We start from the raw sequence: 15091 nt of genomic DNA on the forward strand, positions 1-15091 counted from the left end.
GAAGGTAGATCCGGTGTAAGATCTAACTGGGGGAGAAGGGATATGAAAGAGGCCTATAAAATCATGACTGGTATGGAAAAAGTGAATGAGGAAAAGTTATTTACTTATTCCCACAATAAAAGAACTATGGATCACCAAATGAAATTAAAAGGCAGCAGGTTTAAAACAAAAAGGAAGCTTTTCTTCACTCAGAGCACAGTCAACCTGTGGAATTCCTTGCCAGAGGATGCGGTGAAGACTAGAACTTTAACAGAGTTCAAAAAAGAGTTAGATAGATTCATGGAGGTTAGGTCCAGGATGCGTATGAATGGCATCCCTAGCCTCTATTTCTCTGGAGGTGGGTGACAGGGGAGGGATCACGGGAGGATTGCCTGTTGTAATCCCTCCCTCTGGAGCATCTGGTATTGACCACTGTCAGTAGACAGGATACTGGACTAGATGGACCTTTGGTATGACCCAGTATAGCTGTTCTTATGTTTGTGTGAGAGAGGAGGAGGGGGTAAATCATTTACAGGCAGTCCCCGGGTTACGTACAAGATAGGGACTGTAGGTTTGTTCTTAAGTTGAATTTGTATGTAAGTCGGAACTGGTACATATTGTAGGGGAAACTCTAGCCAAACATTTCTCCACAGCTCAGTTTTATTCTCCCACACCTCACTTCCCTCAGTCCTTTATTCTCAAGCTGAGGTGTCTGCTGAGAAAAGCCATTCTGCGTCTCCCTAGTCTGCTGGGTGGGGCGCCAGCTTCGCGTCTCCCTGGTCTGCTAGGGGGAAAAGCAGCTAGTGCGGGGTTGCCTCACCCCGTTTGTAAGTAGGGATCCGATGTAAGTCGGATCCATGTAACCCGGGGACTGCCTGTACCTGTCGTAATACTTTTCTAGTCAGATATCATAACATTTTGATGTTTTTGGCTCCAGCCTAAAATCCTCAGTATCATTTTGTGCCCCAAATCACAATGAAAAGCTACCTAAGTAGTTTAAAGCACAATGTGAAATTATGAAGTCAAAACCAGTGATGATTGCAAATAAAAAATAACGTACTTGCAAAATAATTTTATAATTTAGTTCGTTTCATAGCATGAGTTTTCTGTCATACAAATGAGGAAATATTTTGTAGCAAAAAAAAGTTCAATGCCAGGTTGCTGAAAATAGTTACCAACAACTGAATGCATGTTTTAGACAAAACACTTGTTCCTATGGCATCTCTTTCATTGCTAATGAAAAAGTGTCCATTTTTATTCTTGGCAGGAAAGCTTTTTTCACTTAACTGGAAAAATCTTAATTTAGCCTGTATCTCATTGTAGGTCTTCATCATGTGTATTCTTCTGAACATGTAAGTGAGGCTTGCATGACTCTCTCTGCTGACCTTTGTCAAATACATAATTCAACAATTTTCCCATTTTCAGTGAAAATATATTTGATATCCATATCTTGAATACTATTTAAGATAACTAAGTTATTAACTTTTTATACTATATAGTCAAATTTCTTCTTTACTACATTCAATGAATACTAGAATACACACTACACTAGTATTATTTACTGATGATCACGGGGGTATCCACCTGTGATCTGAATGTAAACCCCATACCCTTGCTTCAGCAGGTGAAAAAGCTGGAACTAGCATGCCAAAACTTTGAGATCCTGGCCAGCATGAACTTTCAAGCAATCTCCATGATCTTAACCAATGATCAAGAAATCTTGGACCTTTGCCCAACCCTTTTAGTGTTTCAGCCAAAAATTGAAGGTGTCTGAGCTACCAATGCTCCGTTCTTTAATCTCTTGCCAACAAGCCTAAAACAGATGTCATCTGTCTTCATGAGACATTTCCTTTCTGTCAGATGCCCTAACATCAAAAGTTGTGAATTTCACTCAGCATAGTACATACCGCCATTCTACCTCTGTTAGAACAGGTCTTGCAGTCACTGACCCACTGCCCTCAAATTCAGATCTCTAGGACATTGTAAGAGTGGGTCATTCTTGAGTGGGAAATGTATACTGCGCTGTAAAAATGATACTGAAAGCATGACCTGACCAAATCAGAAGCATCTATACAGCTCAGAGTGAAGGTGATGGCACTGAAGGCACAGGTGGTATTCTCACCAATCCTTACAATTAAAGGTAAGGCCACGAGTAGAGGCAGACCCATTCTGGAGGTGCATGCATGGCTGGACTAATTTTGTCACCAGGACGGCTTTGGCAGCCATATCCATAAGATGCTCTTTGAAGGACTGCTGAGCAGAGAAGGGAGCACTTGCCAAGGAAGAGGAAAACTACCAACAATTCATTGGTAAGTCAAACATGGGGACCTAGGTGATGGGTCAGAATTGGGGAGGAAACAGGGACAATTACAGCATGAACAAAGGAGAGATGAGAGAAAACAGAGGGAAAATCTAATCAACATTTTAGATGTATGAACATTAATGCAAGAAGAATAAATAGGAAGAACTAGAAATACTAATGAATAATAATGACAGTTACAGTACAGAAATTTGGGGGATACTTCGTGAGTGGAATACTGGTATAGAAAGGAACAGCTCAATGAGGAAGGGCAGAGAAGAGGTGTTGCCTTATATATAGAAGATGTACATACTAACACTGATGTTGAGATAGAAGAGGAAGCACACTGGTTGAAAGCCTAGATAATGATAAAGAGTAAAAAACAAGGGGTCTGCTATAGACCATTGTAAAGCAGAATGGCAGAATAATGTAATATGTAACAATTCAACAGTTATGTATTGCAAATGTAAACAAGTGAATGCAACTGTAAAACTCCCAATGTGAGCTTATAATGTATCACCTTGTACAGTCCATGTGAATTATAGAACTGGTACATGTATATGTATCTGCTCATTATGTTTTATGAATGTAAGATCTGAATATATAAGAAAACATGGTCCTATCTTAAAATGGAGTCCAAAACTCCATTTTAAGTTGGAAGAATTCTATAGACGTCCATTTCAGATTAAGGTCCAATCACGTCCTACAATTATCTGTACTTATCAGTTGAGATTTGAAAATAACAACTGGATCTATGAATATGCATGAGTTACAGTGCCAACCAATAATTTTAAACCATGCTTAAAGCACATCTTCTATTAACCAATCAGGTTGTACCACGGAACCTATGAATATGTATGAACCTAGACTATATAAGCCTCTGCCGCGCAGCAGTTGCTGTCGCGTCGGGTTTTTGGGTTCCGTCGAGATAGGACTTAAGGCTTAGGGAGAGAGACAGAGAGAGTTAATTTAATCTTGTCCTAGGTTAGAATGAAAGAGGTCCTGTAAAGTATTCTTTTGGAGAAGCTGATGGAAGGTCATGCTTCCTCCTTTTAAGCTAATATAGTCCTTTTAGAGGTAGGCTGACGGAAGGTCAGACCTCCTCTTTCTTAGATTAGGTTTTAGTTAGATTAGTGCCTTAGATAGATTAGATACCGTCATCAAGTTTGTTCGGCAGGCTGCGTCGGTGGATGCATATCGGCCGTCGTCGAGTTTGTCCGTCGGGCGCATCGCGGTTTAGATAGGGTTTTGTTTTTAGGATAGGTTTAGTGTAGTACAGAGTCACTCGAGGTATATGTTTGTTAAATTTATTTTGTTCAAAATATAGTCCTGTGGTTATCGCTTAAATTTATGTTACGTTTTATTTTAATATGTGTCCAATATCCCTGAGAAATTACACTCCCGGTGATTAGATACGGTAAAGGATCCACACCTAAGATACCATCCCTTAGCGGATGAGACCAGGTTATGTTTTAATGTAACTATTCAGAGTAGCTGGTCTTCATGACACTTCTCTAATCTGTTTCAACGAGATACAGCATAACACCATAAAACAGGAGAAAGCAGATGAAGCTTTTAAAAAAGCAACTAACAAAATCATTCAAAACGAGAGACTCTGTGATGGTGAGGGACTTCAACTAACCAGCCATCTGTTGGCAATAATCCATTGGCAAGAACAAATTATATCAACCTAATATCCTCCTTTGACAGAATAAAAAGCCTTGTTGATGGGGAGGATGAAATGAGCAGATGTTAAGATCTCAACATTAGTAAGCCTTTTGAGACTACTTCACAGGACTCTCTAGAGAAATATAGCCTAGAAAAACCTACTATAAAAGTGGGATCACAAATGGTTGGCAAATTATACTCAGAATAGTTTTCAATGGTTTACAATCAATCTGGAGAGGAATATCAAGTGGGGTTCCCACATGGATCTGTCCTGGATCTGGTTCTACTTTCTATATTAATAAATGATTTGGATAATGGCACAAAAATATTTCTTCCACTTTACTCAGAAGTGATAAGGATCAACTGCAGTACTATGTCCAATTCTGGGCACGACACTTTGGGAAAGATATAGTCAGATTGGAGAAATTCCAGAGGATGGCAACAGAAATTATGAAAAAAGTCTAGAAAACTTATCTATTGGAAAGATTGAATTGTATGAGTGTAGTCCAGAGAGAAAGAAGTGATAACAGTCCTCAAGTATGTAAAAGACGTTTATAAAGAAGAAGCTAATCATTTTTCTCTTTAGCCACTAAGAACAGGAAGAGCAGCACTGGGTTTAAATTGCAGCCAGAAAGATTTTGAAACGTTAGGAAAAGCTTAAATATAAGGTAGGTAAGCACTAGAACAAATTACTTAGGGGGCTGTTGAATCTGTCATTGTTTAGCCTGTTCTTAAAGATTTTCCAAAACCTGACAGAAGTGGTCTAGAAAACACTTAATTCCTCCTCAGTGCAGAGGAATGGACTAGATGACTTTCAGTCTCTTCCAGTCTTATATTTCTATCGTTCTATAGAAGACCACTAACTATTCCTTGTCTACCCCAAATATTCTTCCTCAACTCCCACAACTTGTCCTCTTCTTTGGAGACAGACACCATAATATGTAAGAACACAGAGTCAGATCAAAATGGAGTTGACTTTTGGATTAGATCTTTCTCCATTACCTTCACCTCATCCAAAATTCAAACATATTTAAATGATGAGAGGCAAGTCAAACCATCTGTGTTGAGGAACAATCCATCTTAAACTCCCTGAAGCAGTTTTGGAGTACAATATGGGAAAAAAAATCTCTCAAAATCAGGTAAGTATATTTATCTCAGGAGTATCACGCTTTTAATGAAAACATATAGTGACAATGATCTAGTTTGTTCCAATTGTCTAACAAAGGACTGCTGTTGTAGATTACAAATTCTACAGTTTCCTGGTTCAGCTTATATTCATGATTCATGTTAAAAACAGAGGGACTAATATCTGGTTTAAGAAAATTGTGTGATGTGCCTACCAGCATATACTTGTATATTCAGGTACGTTTAGTATAATAATATATCAGTACTACAGTGGTCTTCTAAATATAAATGACAAATTTATTTTAATTATTTATACTTACAGATCCCCATAGCATTTTGTAATTTCAATCTGAAAGGAAAAACAATCCATGGTGTCGGATTTATAATCAAGTTAGGTGCACAACATGTTAATGCATATCTCATTCATGTTGCATATTTGGTAGCAGAAGTGTATCTAACTAACCATATGTATGAATTAGTACCTGATTTGAGCACGCAATTATGATAATTGCATTGCAAATTAGCCACACAATTGTGAATACATTTGGTGACTAATTTTTTCAAAGATTGTAGCTGCTATCTTTAAATGCTTGACTGTACTAAAAGGCTAGTTGGAATATCTTCAATTGAACTATTTTCCACTGAGGAATGCAATTCCATCAAAAGTTGAAATGGTTTGGAAAAACATTTAGATTTTGCAAACAATTTCATTTTGAAGAAACACAAAAAAAATCCAATAATGCCAAAGTGACAGATATGTTTCAGAATGAAAAATCACTTTTCATTTTTTTAAATTTTCTATTGCATTATATAAGTCAGCATAATTGAAACAAAGTTTTTTTTTCCAGATGAGAGGTTTTGATCTACAGAAATCAAGATTGTGAAGTTCATACACTTGTCTCTAATTGGAGTGGAGACAAAAGCTGAAATCTCAAAATCCTTCCTGAAATGGAATTTGTTCTCCACACAGCTCTAGATTACAGTCAACTTATTATAAAAGTCCTAGCAATACTACTGAAAAACTTGCACAAATCTGGTCTAAAGCTTACTAGTAACATCGGTCAACTGAATAGCTTACAACAAAAAATGAAGACAGTTGCATAATATAAAAGCAAAACTCTGTTTGCAACTAGCTTGAGATCACATAAAATGGAATCCAGATGACTCATTCCTTCTGCAGGGTGTCTCTAAATAAGTATGGTACAGCAGTTAATATCTGGGAAGATGATCAGCATAGCGAAGTCTTTTGAATGAGGTTAGTTAATTTTACTCTATATACTTATATCAATATATTTGAGAAACTATTATTTAATATCATTTTCTCACATGAACTATATAATATTGATCAATGCAATAAAATTAACCAGTCTCTATAAGACCCTCTAATGTCATGTGATTCACAGAAACACTACTTAGGAGAAGGATTTAAGTATTACTAAATTGTTTTCCCAGCACTAGGATGCCCCTCAGAATGTCTGATTTTTAGAAAAATGACATCAACAACTGTGCCCATGATTGCATTTTTCCTATTACATAGGTAGGAGAGGTTTGGGGTGCCCAAACAATCACTTGGTTCAAATTATGTGTGTTAGTTATATGTATTGGCACCCAGATTTCTTAATAAATTCCTGGGTTCTGCAGGGTATAAGCAATTCACATTGACGTCAAGTGTAATTGACACCTACTCTGTAATTCCAGAATAGGACATCTGAGAAGTTTGCCAAAAAAAATAATTAATTCCGTAATGTTAACTGACACTGGAATGTTTGCAGTTGAACTACACATAAGTTCCCTCCCCTACTTAAAAATTAGATAGTTAAGATTAAAATTAGGTATCTCTTCAAGTTTGTTTGGCTTGGAATTGCCTTATTTTTTCACTATGATAAAAATGACAATTTTTCATATACAGATTTTAGATTTCTAAAAATACAAGGCAAACTTAAATTGGCAATCGGAATCAGATTTAAAAAAAACTGTATTAATGCCAACATGAATTAAACCATATTTTCTTCATGTTCAGCAATAATATGGTGAAATTTTTGAGTGTGTGACTGAGCTGGTGGGCTTCGCACCCCCAACCAGATGCCCCCCCGGCTCACCCAGGGAACCGCAGCGGCAGCTGCACCAGGGCCACACACTTTGGAGATGCGGCCCGGGATGCACCGCCAGAGGGAGAAGCCGGTGGGAAATGGCACTGCAGCCAGATGCCGGCGCACTAGTGTCCGGGGGAGAAGCCAGTGGGAGAATGGCGCTGCGGCCAGACGCCGGTGCAGTCGCACCAGTTTCCGCAGGTACCCGCGGGGGAACCTGCTTATTGCAGCAAGGGGCGTAGGCGCAGGTGGGGATGCGCCCAGGGGGCAGGGTGACCCCAAGGGCGCTGGAATTAATACTGGCCAACCCCTAGGTAGAGACAGGACAGAGCCCAGAGAGTGCCCGGGTTCCAGTGGGCTGAACGCATCCGGGTAGAAAGGTCCGGAGAGAGGTGCATTCGAGTTGTGACACATTAGCCCAGGAGTGTGAAGGGGTAAGTAGAAAGAGGCCCAGGACAGGACTTTTGGCCCTCGGTCAGTGCGTTTCGGGCGGCATCCCCACTGACCACAGGAGGCGGAGAGAAAGCAATCTCCCTTTCCTTAGGGTCCGGGGCTGGGACCCAGAGGTGAGGGCGGGCCCGGGTCCCCCTACTCCCCGCCCCACATTAGTAAGGCAAGGAGTGCTCATAGAGTCATGAGGGCCTCAGTGAAGTCCGAGTGAGACTGGAGTGTGAGCAATAAAGATATTGGACTTATCCCAAGTGTGGGTGTAATTGACTAAAGCAAGAAAAAGGGGCTGGGGGCCCTGGGGAGGGGACAGGACCCTCTCACAGTGACATTATAGGCTCAAAACACTTTTTAAACTAGCTCTCAAATCCTGTAAGTCTGGATGTCTTTGCAGAGTGGATAGGATGTTTACATTCAAAACACTGTAGTGTCAATTTTCTAGCTCATCACTTTAAGAATGTCACCCCTCTCTTGACATCACAACATTTACTCCTCTTTCTCCATCACTTCAAATACAAACTACTTCTCTTCAGGCTCCATGCCAGAGTAACCACCAAGCAAGTCCCTTAATTCTTTCTCTCATGCTGCCCCCCCCCCCCCACCACCCCCATGGATGAAAGATAAACAACCATAAAATCATCTTATCTCCCTTCCTATTCCTCTTCAAGATTCTTCTCTGCCATAATACTCACCAAAAACATGACAACAGTTCCGTAGCTGTCAGGCAATGATTTTCACACATTATACTGACCCATGTTGTCTCCTTATTTCTTTAAACTCCCCCAACTATCTGCCTCCACCTGTTGTCTTTGATCTTATACTTATGGTAGGTCTATGTGCCAATTAAGTGTTGTGACTGCAGTACACATAGACATTCCTGAGTAAGCTATCATCTAGCTCTTACGAATAAAAGTACCAATGAAGCTAGAGCAGTATGGCCTCTAAAAGCCCATCTGTAAACCTGAGTTTATACTCAAACTGCTAGCTTGTACTGTGGTGGGTTCATTGCCACTATTGTTGGAGCTAGCTAGATCCAAGCTAGGGTGTGAGATGCAAAGGAATTACAAAATTAGATTTACCAAGTAAAAGTATTTTCCATCTTTAATGTACCAATCAGTGTCTCTGCCCAATACATGCTACTACAAATAATTACAACACTCTTTGCTAATTTATACACATACGTACAAAACCTCAAAGTGGTGTTAGGATTTTAGAAGATTGTTGGCAAGACACCAGTTGCACCATCAGTGCCAAAATTAAATATCATAAATAAATCCATGCTTTGGGGGCTGTTTTTAGGTCCACAGCATCACCAGAAATCTTAAAATACCACTACATTACTGTAAAAGGAAAGAAGTTTAAAATCTATTGTCAACAGCATGGTTTAATGCAGAGGATCACAACAGACAGAAACATAGAAATTCAGCGAAGGTATGTGATCCAATGGCTGCCAGCAAGATCAAAACAAATTCAGAATAGGATTAAAGCATAAAAGTAAAGCAATTAGCTACTACAGGCTGAACCTCTCTTGTCCTGCACTCCTGGAACCCGATCGGTGCCAAACCACAGCCGGTCAATATTGTCCAGCAGAATTTACCAAACCACAATTGGTCCAGCAGCATTACCAACACTTCCACTGCTTACTTAGAAGACATTTAAGGGTAAATTAGAGTTAAACAACAACACAGAACACAGAGCCAGGTAGCTCAAAAAAAAAAAAAAACTTTATGGGACCGCAGGAAACCTGGCCACAACCATGATATGTGGGCATTCAGCTAACTATAATTATGCCAGACCAAAACTAGCTGGATTACAGAGGTTCAACCTGTAGAACAATTTACCACAAGACATAGTAGGTTCTCCATTGCTTGAACCAGAAGTTAAGGATTTGATGCAGGAGTAAAGGTGAAATTCTTTGGACTATTGTGCAGGAGGTCAGATCATTATTGGGGCTCTACCAAATTCAGCCATGAAAAACATGTCACAGACCATGAAATCTAGTCTTCCTCCATGAAATGTAGTCTGTGTGCTTTTATCTTATACTATACAGATCTGATGGGAGCAACCAGCACTTCTCAAATTGGGGCTTCTGACCCAAAAATTATTTGCAGTGAGGTAACAAGGTTGTTTTAGGGTATGGTATTATCACCCTTACTTCTGCACTACTGCCTTCAGGGGTAGCAGCCAGTAAGCAGCAGATGTTGGCCAAGCACCCAGCTCTGAAGGCCATGCCATACTAGCAGCAGCACAGAGGAAAGGGTAGCAATACCATACCATGCCCTCCTTACTTCTGTGCTGCTGCTGCAGCGCCTCTGCCTTCAGAGATGGGTTACTAGCTAGTAGACACGGCTCTCCAGTTGCCCAGCTCTAAAGGCAATGCTGCCACCAGCAACAGCACAGAAATAAGGGTAGCAGTACCATATTCCCCATCCATAACTACTGTGCAACCCACCCATAACTGATTTTTGGGGCCAGGACCCTTGCAATTACAAACACTGAAATTTCAGATTTTCATTATTTCAGTTATTTTACTTTGTATTTAAAAATCCTATGGCTGTGAAATTCACCAAAATTAGAACCGTGAATTTGGCAGGGCCCTAATCATGATTATACCCTCATTAATCGCATTGAATTCTTTCAACATGACTACAGCATAGTGGAGAACCAAATCATGTATTTAGATTTCCAAAAGCCTTCTGACAAGGTCCTACACAAGGCTACAATAAAAGTAAAAGTAGTTATGGGGTTAGAGCAGGGACAGGCAATAATTTTACAAGGGGGGGGGGCACTTCAAATTTTTGATGTGGCCCCAGGCTGCCCAAAAAGGGTGTGGCATAGGTCAGAAGGGGCAGGGCCAGGACACTTTCCGTGGCTTGGGGGTGGAGGAGCGTGTGAGGTCTTTGCCTCCCAATCCCCAGCACCTAGAAAGAAACGCCAGCTGCTCTGAACAGTTGTCAGTTCACTCTAGACATCACATGACCCTGGCAGGGGAGGCGACGTCACGCATTCTCCTATCCCCAGGTCTCAATTGGCCTGGGGGCAGGGGAGCAGCAGGTTGGCCACAGGCTGGATCAGTCTGCTTGGTGGGCTGGATTCCACCCATGGAGGTTCTCTTGACCACCCCTGGATTAGAGGTAAATTTCTGTCAGGGAGACAAAAACCTACGAGTTGAATTAAAATAGTCATCACACGGCAAAAGGTTGCACCTTAGTGTTCTAAACTAGGTTCCATGTTAATGCATTCATTCATGATTTAGAATGAGGATGACTCATGATTTAGCAAAATGTCAAGATGACAAAATTATTTAAGTTAGTTTTCACTAGAAAAGACTCTGAGGAAGTTCAGAAAAACCTAAACAAGCTAAGCTAATGGGCAACTGTTGCAAATGGAAATCAATATCCATAAATGAAAAGTAACAAATAGAGAGAAAAGTGTAAATTACCCATACACCTTATAGGGCTCTTATGCCATCCTCTGAAGCATCTTTTTTGTCATGGTCAGAGACGGGAAACTGAGCTAGATGAACCACTGGACATATGTCCTTATGTCTAGCATATGTCCTTATGTCTAGCAAAGGTTGAGTTCAGACTGTGTGTGCTATTTAATCACAGGTCTGATAAGAGATACTGTTGATAATTTCACATTCTCTCTCTCTGGCATGTCTTCCTGTTCTTTCACATTCCCAGCTCAAAAGATCAAGATGCTATCATAGTTAGGGTCAACATAATCTTTTGGATTATCCATAGAACCTGGTGTTTGCAACTAGAGGTGCTTGAATAAAATTTAGTTCTCACTATTAAGGCATAATAAAGTATACTTATGTCAGCGTCAGAATAGGTATAAAACTAGCTACATTTTTCCCTTTAAGCCACTAGATGTCCCTGGCTGCATTCATTATAAAGACATATGTACAGTTAACATATCAAATGCATTACATTTCTATTACTAAGAAAAAATAGTTATCTGGAAATATTAGGCAGCAATGTGGCATTATTGCTACATAATTTAATATAAAAATAAAATTCCCTATTTTGTAATTCTAAAATAAGGATAACTTTCATGTAAGGAAGTGGTGGTACGAGCATCACTGGTATTCAGATTTTAAATACTGTGTTCAGAACCAGCTTTTCTTTGACACAGAAAAAGTTGCTCTGGGGTTGTTCAAAAATCTAAAGATGCAATGAAGAGTTATGCTTTATTCTCATTGGGATGATGAATATTTGACTCATGATGCTGTAAATAATGAAAAGTAAAAGACTGGCGCTTTCTTCTCATTTCCTTAGGTTAGCAGTCTTGCTATGTGATGGGTGTAAAATATCTGTCATTTCTCCCAGGCCTGAGGAAATAGAAGCTGCTCTTGTGGGTGCAACTTACTCCAAAGCAAGGAGGGGCACAAACTGGGCTACAAAAACTAGGAGGTGGCCTCATCACCAACTCTTTGGCACAATCTGTTTGGAAGCTTATTGAGTATATGATGAAAATAGCTGACCCAAACAGTTGCAGAATAATGTGGGAGAATTCTAGAAGCATTTCATGAAAAGTGAAATGAAAATATGAATCAATTTCCAGGGAAGACTATTGAAGCAGATGCTACAAATCCATTCAGGTTTGCTGCTAGGGTTATAGTGTTTAAAAAAAAAAAAAAAAAAACAACACACACCAGGAAAATTGGATTAAGGTAAATTTAAAATGAAGGTATATCAGGGATGGACAGTTTCCCATTTCTAAAGTTTTATCTTTTTTTTAATCCAGTGGGACCACTTAAGGAACATACGTAATTGCAAATCTCTCCAGTCTGCCCCAAAAATCTCTTAAGCAGACACTACTCAAACGCATTAGAATGATGCCAAATTATGCAAGATACGTTTTGTTAACATTTTATTTTATTACTAGGCCCTTTCTAACAAATGCCATTTAATAGCAATATGAAACATCTCAAATATTCTTACTGACATGAGACTATTTCATACTTTTGGAGTTGAGTATTGAGGCTTTTATTGTATATACTAAGTTAAGTTTACTTATTTATCCATCTAGTCACCAACAGGATGCTAGCTAGGAAGCCCTGAGCCAGACCTCTGTCTTATGAGCTCCAATTAAGAAAAGTTAATTGGAGCTGGCTGAGTAAGGCCAAGCCTAAGTGGCAAATCGGGAGCAGCTACCGAACAACTACCGGATTCACTGGCCAGGTTCTACGTAAGGCTTGCAAGGAAATAGGGGGAAGCAAAGGAGAAGCCAAGGAGTCAAAGGCTTGCTCCCTTGCTAGGCAGCAGAAACTAACATTCCTGAGGCAGCAAGCCTGAAGAAGTCTAAATATAAGGTGGTAGGAGTTGGTTGTGTCCATAAAAAGCACTGGTGATTGCACCAAAGCGGACATATCTGCCTGGTTTGTGGAGACAGAAACTGCAGAAGGTTAAAGGACCCGCCAGGACTTTGTTATAGTCACTTGATGCCCTGCATAATCTCTACAGGCTCTCTATTTGTTTTGTTTTTCTAGGCTTTACAAATAACAAACAGTGAATTTTGTTATTTATTTGGCATTTCCATCTTGTGCATGCATTTATGTATATTGTACATCATTATTTTTGTTTATAATACAAATACATAAAGTTTTTAAAAAATCCTCCTTCAGAACAGCAGTCGTATAAGGTATCCTGCCATTATGACATAACAGGCCCAGCAACAGCTTCTGAGAAATCATGCAATAATAGAAGAATAGGAGGTGCCTTCCCTTTGGAGGAAAAATATAAGATCAAATATGAACATAAAAAAGCAGATCAGTGTTGACCCTCTGTCAAAGCCATGACATTGAAAGGCACAAACTTGTAGAAATTTTGAAATGTTCTAAGTAAGCAGCAACATTGCTTTACTAGAGACACACAGAGAGATGGAGCTACGCAAGTAATCCTTCTGGTAGTCGGTTGTCTAACATGTTGTGTAGCCTTGTTAAGAAATTGTGCTTTGCTTGTTACAGCTAATTCCACTGTGCTTAAAGCTCTGCCACATTTGAGGCTCCTTCAACACTACCATTATAAATCTATATTCTTAAGACATAGAAATCATCATAGAACACTAGAACTGGAAGGGACCTGGAGAGGTCATCGAGTCCAGTCCTTGCCCTCACGACAGGACCCAGTACCATCTAGACCACAGGTTCCCAAACTAGAACCAATTCCAGGGGGGCTGTGAGGCAACCCTCTCTCTCCTCCCCCCAACAATCCCTTCCCCAGAGAGAGCCTGTTCCATCTGCTGGGAAGGGGGGGGACGATCATCCTGGGATGACTTCAAAATGGCTGCCTTAAAAGGGCAATGCCTGTTCTGCTCTTAAAGGGCAACTTTTTTGGGTGGGGGGGGGGCAACAACCTTTCCCCTGGAGCACCAGAACTTTTTTTAAACACCCATCCCAGGAATTAAAGGGCCCCTGATTGTTTTTCAGCCCCAATCAGTTCCTTTTTTTGTTTGTTTTGGCTCATCAAGTCTTGCTGCTATTTTGGGGGGGAGGGGACAGGAGGTGTGTGGATTTCTCAAAAATGGGGTATGATGCCAAGAAATTTGTGAACCACTGATCTAGACAATCCTTGATAGATGTCTATCTAACCTGCTCTTAAATATCTCCAGAGATGGAGATTCCACAACCTCCCTAGGCAACTTATTCCAAGGTTTCACCACTCTGATAGTTAGAAGTTTTTCCTAATGTACAACCTAAACCTCCCTTGCTGCAGTTTAAGCCCATTGCTTCTTGCCCTATCCTCAGAGAACAATTTCTCTCCCTCCTCCTTTTGACTACCTTTTGGATACCTGAAAATCTCAGTCTTCTCCTTTCCAAACTAAAGAAGTCTAATTCTTTCAGTCTTCCTTCATAGGTCATGTTCTCTAGACCTTTAATTATTTTTGTTGCTCTTCTCTGGGCATTCTCAAATTTCTCCACATCTTTCTTGAAATGTGGTGCCCAGAACAGGACACAATACTCCAAATGAGGCCTAATCAATGTAGAGTAGAGCAGAATGACGACTTCTCGTGTCTTGCTCACAACACTCCTGGTAATACATCCCAGAATCATGTTTGCTTTTTTTGCAACAGCATCGCACTGTTGACTCATATTTAGCTTGTGATCCACTATGACCCTTAGATTTTTTTCTGCAGTACTCCTTCCTGGACAGTTGCTTCCCATTCTGTATGTGTGAAACTGATTGTTCCTTCCTAAGTGGAGTACTTTGCATTTGTCCTTATTAAATTTCAACCTATTTACCTCAGACCATTTCTCCAGTGTGTCCAGAACATTTTGAATGTTGACCCTATCGTCCAGAGCAGTCGCAACCCCTCCCAGTTTGGTATCATCTGCAAACTTAATAAGCATACTCTCTATGCCAATATCTAAATCGTTGATGAAGATATTGAACAGAACCAGTCCTGAAACAAACCCCCTGTAGAACTCCACTTATATCCTTGCAGCAGGATTGTGAACCATTAACAACAACTCTGG

At 40.1% G+C, this 15091-nt stretch overlaps 1 protein-coding gene across 2 annotated transcripts in view; it reads right to left on the reverse strand.

Annotated features, from left to right (window-relative positions):
- TRPM3 (transient receptor potential cation channel subfamily M member 3) overlaps positions 1-15091 on the reverse strand; it is a 599368-nt gene that overhangs the window by 482210 nt on the left and 102067 nt on the right. The window lies entirely within an intron of this gene.

The sequence above is a fragment of the Pelodiscus sinensis genome, chromosome 6, assembly GCF_049634645.1.
Source record: "Pelodiscus sinensis isolate JC-2024 chromosome 6, ASM4963464v1, whole genome shotgun sequence".
Taxonomy (NCBI): domain Eukaryota; kingdom Metazoa; phylum Chordata; order Testudines; family Trionychidae; genus Pelodiscus; species Pelodiscus sinensis.